Raw genomic sequence first — 9559 nt, 5'->3', positions numbered from 1 at the left:
TAAGTCAGTATATAAAAGATGAAGAAAAAACACACACACACACAGATATACTGAAGAAAACCCCAGACAAAAACTCACAAAATGAAAGGAAATACTGCGACATTTCTACCCGCAAAAAGTAATCGTGGATGAAGTGAAGTGTGGTTATGAGAGAAACGCTGCAAATAGGTAGACAAAGCTGATTCAGGCCACTTTGCCAGACGACTGTTACATTTCATATTTAGTTCTTTTGAACTGTGTCACTATTGCTACTTTAGTTCATTCCTCCATCCTGTGCATCCGGCGTCTTGTTCTGCTGTTTTTCTTGTTCTTTTTCTTTTCGAGGTTCTTTTTGTTCTCGTATAGTATTTTATCATTTTCTTACAAGCAGTATGTCCTTCATTAGCCTGAACTTCCAGCCGGCACTTGAAGTGTCACGAACACCAAGCACTCTGTTCTAGATGAGTGTGGAAGCTGTGGCGGGGCAATGACTTTTTAGTAACAATTGTCCAACGTAGAAGTAATAAAATGAAGTCCTGCAAAATTTATAATTGCAAATTTTTGAAATATTTCATGGAAAATTGCAAATAATGAATACTTTGCAATCTACTTGCCATAAATAGGGTGTCTCCTTTAGTGTGATAGAGTTTAATAATGAAATTAGTATCATTCATTGAGAATAAATATCAGTTATGTTTACGTTTCCTTGGTGTCGTGAGTTATTTAGGCAATACAAATCTATATCGAAGTAAAAAAGTAAACATTTTGAACTTTAGATTTTACGAGCCGAAAATTGGATTTTTCCAAAATGTAATTAAATTAGCTAAATTTATGTTCGATTGTTGTCATATTATAAACGCCATTGTGCCATTGTGCGTTGTTAATATAATTACTTCTCTTTCTCAATTGAAACCTTATGTGTAAACGTATTTTTTGTACACATAAATAAATAGTTTATTACACCCACCACCATAGGATGGTGTCTTTCCGTTCGTAATACATCTAAATATTTTTCCAAGACCCCCTAAAGTATATAAAGTCTGGGTCGTGGTGAAATTCTGAGCCGATCTAAGCATGTCGGTCAGTCTGTTAAAATCACGCTAACTACCGAACGAACACAAGTAGTTGCTATTGATGTAGGTCGGATGGTATTGGAGAAGGAAATTTCATCCGATTCGATTGAAATTTGGTACGTGGTGTTAGTATATGGTCTCTAACAACCATGCAAAAATTGTCCATATCGATCCATAATTATATAGTCCCCATATAAACCGATCTCCAGAGATTCTTTTGGAGGAGCAAAATTTATCCGATCCGGTTGAAATTTGGAACGTAGTGTACGTATATAGTCTAACAACCATGGAAAATTGGTCCATATCGGTCCGCAATTATATATAGCGCCCATATAAACCGATCCCCAGATATGACCTCCGAAGCCTCTTGGAGGAGCAAAATTCATCCGATCCTGTTGAAATTTTGTATGTGGTGTTAGTATATGGTCTCTAACAACCATGCAAAAAAAAAAAAAATTATGGCCCCCTTATAAATCGATCCCCAGATTTGACCTCCGGAACCTCTTGGAGGAGCAACATTCATCCGATTCTGTTGAAATTTGAAACGTGGTGTTAGTATATGACCGCTAACAACCATGCCAAAATTGGTCCATATCGGTCTAAAAGTTATATATAGCCGATCTTCAAACACAAAAATGGGTCCATATCGGTTCATAATCATGATTGGCACTCGAGCCAAATTAACCAAAATTTTATTGCTATAGACAATTTTGTAAAATTTTATGTGTATAGAAAATTTTGTCAAAATTTTATTTGTATGGAAAATTTTGTCAAAATTTTATTTCTATAGAAAATTTTGTAAAAATTTTATTTCTATATAAAATTTTGTCAAAATTTTATTGTTATACCCTCCATCATAGGATGGGGGTATATTAACTTTGTCATTCCGTTTGTAACACATCGAAATATTGCTCTAAGACACCATAAAGTATATATATATTATGGGTCGTGGTGAAATACTGAGTCGATCTAAGCATGTCCGTCCGTCCGTCTGTCTGTTGAAATCACGCTAACTTCCGAACGAAACAAGCTATCGACTTGAAACTTGGCACAAGTAGTTGTTATCGATGTAGGTCGGACGGTATTGAAAATGGGACATATCGGTCCACTTTTACGTATAGCCCCCATATAACGGGACCCTCAGATTTGGCTTGTGGAGCCTCTAAAAGAAGCATATTTCATCCGATCCGGCTAAAATTTGGTATATGGTGTTGGTATATGGTCTCTAAGAACCATGCAAAAATTGGTCCACATCGGTCCATAATTATATATAGCCCCCATATAAACCGATCGCCAGATTTGGCTTGTGAAGCCTCTAACAGAAGCATATTTCATCCCATCCGGCTGAAATTTGGTACATGATGTTGGTATATGGTCTCTAACAACCATGGAAAAATTGGTTCACATCGGTCCATAATTATATATAGCCCCCATATAAACTGATCCCCAGATTTGGCTTGCGGAGCCTAAAAGAGAAGCAAATTTCATCCGATCCGGCTGAAATTTGGTAAATGGTGTTGGTATATGGTCTCTAACAACCATGCAAAAATTGGTTCCCATCGGTCCATAATTATATATTGCCCCCATATAAACCGATCCCCAGATTTGACTTGCGGAGCCTCAAAGAGAAGAAAATTTCATCCGATCCGGTTGTAATTTGGAACATGGTCCATATCGGTCCATAATTATATATAGCCCCCATATAAAACGTTCTCCAGATTTGACCTTCGGAGCCTCTTGGAGGAGCAAAATTCATCCGATCCGGTTCAAAGTAGGAACGTGGTGTTAGTATATGGTCGCTAACAACCATACCAAAATTAGTCCAATCACACAAAAATTGGTCCATATCGGTTCATAATCATGGTTGCCACTAGAGCCAAAAATAATCTACCAAAATTTTATTTCTATAGAAAATGTTGTCAAAATTTTATTTCTAGAGAAAATTTTGTTAAAATTTTATTCGGTTTATAATAAAATTTTCATCATTGTCAAAATTTTATTTCTATAGAAAATTTTGTCAAAATTTTATTTCCATAGAAAATTTTGTTCAAATTTTATTCGGTTCATAATCATAGTTGCCACTCGAGCCAAAAATAATTGACCAAGATTTTATTTCTATAGAAAATTTTGTCAAAAGTTTATTTCTATAGAACATTTTGTTAAAATTTTATTTCTGTAGAAATTTTTGTCAAAATTTTCTTTCCACAGAAAATTTTGTCAAAATTTTTATTTCTATAGAAAATTTTGTGAAAATTTTATTTCCATAGAAAATTTTTTAATATTTTCTTTCTGTAGAAAATTTTGTCAAAATTTTATGTCTACTTTGTCAAACTGAATTATATACGTATTGGATCGATATTTTTTGATTTAATATATACCAAGTATGGACATACAATTTAGAAGATGGTGTTAGGAGGTTTTAAGATACCTTGCCATCGGCAAGCGTTACCGCAACTTAAGTAATTCTATTGTGGATGGCAGTGTTTAGAAGAAGTTTCTACGCAATCCATGATGGAGGGTACATAAGCTTCGGCCTGGCCGAACTTACGGCCGTATATACTTGTTGTTTTTTTGATCTCAGCTTAAAGCCATGCATTGACTAAACTACAAGTGTAGCTTAACCAACAGAGGAAAAGTATGCTTGTCAAATTTATTTGGGCAAAGCCCTATAGACTGCAAGATGGTTGGATGTACAGCTGTTTCGGAATTACCACATTCCTCATCAGCATCCTCTACTTGCAGCAAAACTATCAACCAATTATCAGAATAAATTCGGGTAATTCACTCAACCCAATGTGAACTACACTTGAACCTCCCGAATAAGGGTTTGATAGTCGGCTACTGCCTAAACAAATTTGCCAGCATATCTCTTTTCCTTTGCCAAACTCAAATCATCGATTTCAATGTATTTGGCTGGGTTTTAATTTTATAGAAAATTTTGTCAAAATTTTATTTGTATAGAAAATTTTGTCAAAATTTTATTTGTATAGAAAATTTTGTCAAAATTGTATTTGTATAGAAAATTTTGTCAAATTTTATTTGTGTAGAAAATTTTGTCAAAATTTTATTTGTATAGAAAATTTTGTAAAAATTTTATTGCTATAGACAATTTTGTCAAACTGAATTATATACGTATTTTACCAGCCTTTTCATACCCTCTACCATAGGATGGGGGGTATATTAAATTTGTCATTCCGTTTGTAACACATCGAAATATTGCTCTAAGACCCCATAAAGTATATATATTCTGGGTCGTGGTGAAATTCTGAGTCGATCTAAGCATGTCCGTCCTTCCGTCTGTTGAAATCACACTAACTTCAGAACGAAACAAGCTGTCGACTTGAAACTTGGCACAAGTAGTTCTTATTGATGTAGGTCGAACGGTATTGAAAATGGGCCATATTGGACCACTTTTACGTAGCCCCCATATAAACCGACCCTATATTTGGTTTAGGGTGCCTCTTAGTGGAGCAAATATCATCCGATCCGGTTGAAATTTGGTACGTGGTGTTAGTATATGGTCTCTAACAACCATGCAAAAATTGTCCATATCGGTCCATAATTATATACAGCCCCCATATAAACCGATCCCCAAATTTGAACTCCGCAGCCTCTTGGAGGAGCAAAATTCATCCGATCCTGTTGAAATTTGGAACGTGGTGTTAGTATATGGTCTCTAACAACCATGCAAAAATTGGAGAATATATGGCGCTTTATCTAAATCTGAATCGATATGGATAAAATTCGGCACAGTTTGATAGAATGTGAAATCTTTCTTCTGCGTAAAATAAAATAAAATTGCAGTAAGTATGATATTTTCTACCATATATTCCCAAATCAGATATATATGGGAGCTATGTTCAAATCTATACCAATTTGAAATACATTTGATACACAAAACTATATTTTCGAAATTAAAATTTGGTCTGCGGTGTTTATATGAATCTAAGTCGGGCGGAAGATATATTTGGGAGCTATGTCTAAATCTGAACCGATTTTAACCAAATTTGGCATGGATGGCTATTATATTAATTCTACTCCCTGTGCATAGTCACACATAAATCGGAGTAAAACTTTGGCCTCTGTCTAAATCGGCCGAAAGATATATATGGGAGCTGTATCTAAATCTGAACGGATTTCAATCAAATTTAGCAAGCATTGATAGAATGTAAATTCTACTCTGTCAATTCAACTTTGGCCTCTGTGATCATATGAGTCTAAATCGGGCGAAATATATATAAGGGGGCTATATCTAAATCTGAACCGATTTCAACCAAATTTAGCAAGGATTGATAAAATATCAATTTTACTCTTTTTGCAATATTTTACATGAATCGGTGTTAAACTTTGGCCACTATGGCCATTTGAGTCTAAATCGGGCGAAACATATATATGGGAGCTATATCTAAATCTGAACCGATTTCAACTAAATTTGTCACAATTGATGACAATAGTAATTGAACTCCTTGTACAAAATTGTGAGCAAATCAGGCTAAAACTCTGGCTTCTGGGACCATAATAGAAGTGCTTATCGGGCGAAAGATATATATGGGAACTATATATAAATCTGAACGGATTTGGCCGATATTTTGCATGTTTTTCAAAACTCATAAAATATTTGGATGTACGGAATTTGAAGAAGATCGTTTGATAAACACGCCAATTATGACCAGATCGGTGATAAATATATATGGCAGCTATATCTAAATTTGAATCGGTTTTTTTCCAAAATCAATAGCGATTGCACACAAAATACATAAACAGACAGACAATTCTAAGACGATCGATATACTAAACGATGGGTCACTGACCTTTCCTTCTTATATAATGAATGGTTTCTCTACACCTCATCACCATCATCACACACAGAAAATAGATTGGTTGGAAATCAGTTGAACTAACGAAAATTCTATATTGAGTATTAAATATCACTTGTGCTGATCTATTTTCTTCAATCACAAGCATTTTTGTGTCCTTAATACCATTTGGTTATAATTTCAATATATATTCGTTTGTGATTCAAAACAAATGGTTGTAGAAACTAAATGTCTCTTTTTAGAACAATTTTATTAGAATTCGATTGATATGACCTACTTTAAATAAATTTTGTTACTATCATTCTGTAGTCCTCACTGATATACGGTATTCTCAGCCGAATGCCATTTGATAAATTTCTCAAATGTCATATCTATTATAACAAATTATTTAGTATCCGAAGAAGAAGTATGTTTATTTGTTTCAAACAAAATCACTAAATTTAAAGCGGATTTAATAAAATGCCCTGATTTTGATACATTTGCGGGTAAGTTCTAAATTTTATAAATTCCAAAATGGATACATGTATCCTCTAACATTCTAATTTTATCTGTTCGTTTCTCAACTATATAGATCCATTTTTGAGGTATGCAACAATCCGGATTAACCAGCGATTTAGGCCAGGCTTTTAAAAAGCTACATTTCAGAGACGAAAGCAGTAGAGTGTGCAAAATATTCCTAAATCTGAACGATTTTACCAAATATTTTCACATCACGAATGTTAAATTATTGATATCCATAAAATAGAGGACCATATATTTCTGATGCATAGATTCTGGGCCAAGATTTGAATTGTGACTGTTTTGGACGAAAAATTAAATAGGTTTAATCTACAATTTGTATTCGTGTATTTACTGAAATATTTAAATAAAGGGTGATTTGTTAAGAGCTTGATAACTTTTTTTTTAAAAAAAAACGCATAAAATTTGCAAAATCTCATCGGTTCTTTATTTGAAACGTTAGATTGGTCCATGACATTTACTTTTTGAAGATAATTTCATTTAAATGTTGACCGCGGCTGCGTCTTAGGTGGTCCATTCGGAAAGTCCAATTTTGGGCAACTTTTTCGAGCATTTCGGCCGGAATAGCCCGAATTTCTTCGGAAATGTTGTCTTCCAAAGCTGGAATAGTTGCTGGCTTATTTCTGTAGACTTTAGACTTGACGTAGCCCCACAAAAAATAGTCTAAAGGCGTCAAATCGCATGATCTTGGTGGCCAACTTACCGGTCCATTTCTTGAGATGAATTGTTCTCCGAAGTTTTCCCTCAAAATGGCCATAGAATCTCGAGCTGTGTGGCATGTAGCGCCATCTTGTTGAAACCACATGTCAACCAAGTTCAGTTCTTCCATTTTTGGCAACAAAAAGTTTGTTAGCATCGAACGATAGCGATCGCCATTCACCGTAACGTTGCGTCCAACAGCATCTTTGAAAAAATACGGTCCAATGATTCCACCAGCGTACAAACCACACCAAACAGTGCATTTTTCGGGATGCATGGGCAGTTCTTGAACGGCTTCTGGTTGCTCTTCACTCCAAATACGGCAATTTTGCTTATTTACGTAGCCATTCAACCAGAAATGAGCCTCATCGCTGAACAAAATTTGTCGATAAAAAAGCGGATTTTCTGCCACTGATTTTGGTAATAAAATTCAATGATTTGCAAGCGTTGCTCGTTAGTAAGTCTATTCATGATGAAATGTCAAAGCATACTGAGCATCTTTCTCTTTGACACCATGTCTGAAATCCCACGTGATCTGTCAAATACTAATGCATGAAAATCCTAACCTCAAAAGAATCACCCTTTATATGCAAAAAAAACAATACTCGCGGCTATAGAATTAGCATTCAAATCGGTTGTGGGGATTATTAAGGTTGTACGATACAGCCGAAACATGAAGGTGCCAATAACCAATTTTATTGGCTGTCATAGCCAACTCCATATACATTATAAGTTGTAACTCCCATCATTCGATTGAGTCGACCGAATTAGTCGGGTGACACAACTGCGAACAGATAGTTACAGCAACTCCCACAATGAGGTTGGAAATAAATTCGGCTATCACAACCAATCTGTATTCTCTGTGCATCATGTTAAAATGTAACCCCTTTGTTAAGTTCTATTTAAAAGTAATTGAGTAAGACATAAATAAAATTGCTACAGAAACCAGAGACATGAACAGACCGACACCCAAGCCAAATGAGGGTGGCAAATAAATTCAAATGCAGAATGTAAATTAAAGTAAAAGAAGCTCGATACTGTTGAGGAACGATACTAAAATACTAGAGCAAGTGGACGTCATCGTCAGCATCTTCATTACAATTGAGGATAGTTAGGGTATTGGCATTATTTTTGCTATATATAAATTGTAAGATTATAATTGTTGAATAAAATAGGGTTTGCGGGTGTAACATAACCATGGCAAACACTATTTTAATGGTTGCTAATTAATTCCCCAAATAAAACAAGTTATACTGACGTAATAAGTTCAGCCAGGCCGAAGCTTATGTACCCTCCACCATGGATTGCGAAAAAGCTACTAAATACTGTCATCCACAATCGAATTACTTGGGTTACGGTAACACTTGCCGATAGCAAGGTATCTTAAAACTTCTTAACACCGTCTTCTCAATTGTAAGTTACTCCATACTGGGTACATATTAAACAAAAAAGGTCGATTAAATACGTAAATAATTCAGTTTGACAAAATTTTCTCATAAAATTTTGACAAAATTTTCTATAGAAATAAAATTTTGAAAAATTTTCTATAGAAATAAAATTTTGACTAAATTGTGCATACACGCACAGAATAAACATGTTTGGACATGGTTGCCGCATCCATTTAATGCTTATCTAGAGCATGTAATTGTCGCGAAAACCATGTATTTTGTCTTTGTAAAAATTGTTTTCGAGCGAAGAAAAATGTATGGTGGCAATAAGCATTTGAATGGTTCTCAAATACCGCAAACATGTTCTATCATTTAAATGATAGAATTTGAGACCATTAAATGGTCGGGAAAATCATGTACCTGACCATTCAATTTTTTTACTTTTTTACAGGGAAAAAAGTATTTTTATAGGTGAAGTATAGACATGTCTAGAACCATTACATGGCCATAAAGACCATTTACATTTTTTTTTGTGATCATTTAATTTTTTAACTTTTTTGCAGCGAAAAGAATTTTATAAAAACATTGAGCAGGTACACACGATTTTCATTTTGCGCGTCAGTCGTGTGTTGATTGTTTCTTGGAATGGACAGAGAATACGGATTTACTGTGTTTTGTGTTAATTTATTTATTCAGAAGTGACACGTGATTTTATGTGAACACAAAAAAGGAAAGTGTAATTGAAAAAATGTACCTGTTTTTTGTTCTGCATTTTGCTATATGGATCATTTATTTTTATTTGCAGTTACATGATGTCTGCGTTTGTACATTTGATGGGCACGATGTAAATATGGAATAATTATTTATTGTTGAAATTGAAATAAAATAGAGTGTGTAAACATATATTTTGTTTGCTTGGACGGCATTATAAATACAAATAAACAATGAGTTAGTTTATAAATCAATAGCAACAAACAAATAAATTTAATTTTGTGTTTTATTTTCTCAAGTGACGTCCTTTTTTCGACGATGAAAAAAGTTTTTTCATAAAGATCAAAATATTTTAGGTTGTAACCATGTTCTT

Source organism: Haematobia irritans, chromosome 1, assembly GCF_050003625.1.
Source record: "Haematobia irritans isolate KBUSLIRL chromosome 1, ASM5000362v1, whole genome shotgun sequence".
In the NCBI taxonomy this organism is placed as follows: domain Eukaryota; kingdom Metazoa; phylum Arthropoda; class Insecta; order Diptera; family Muscidae; genus Haematobia; species Haematobia irritans.
This window is presented reverse-complemented; position numbering follows the sequence as displayed.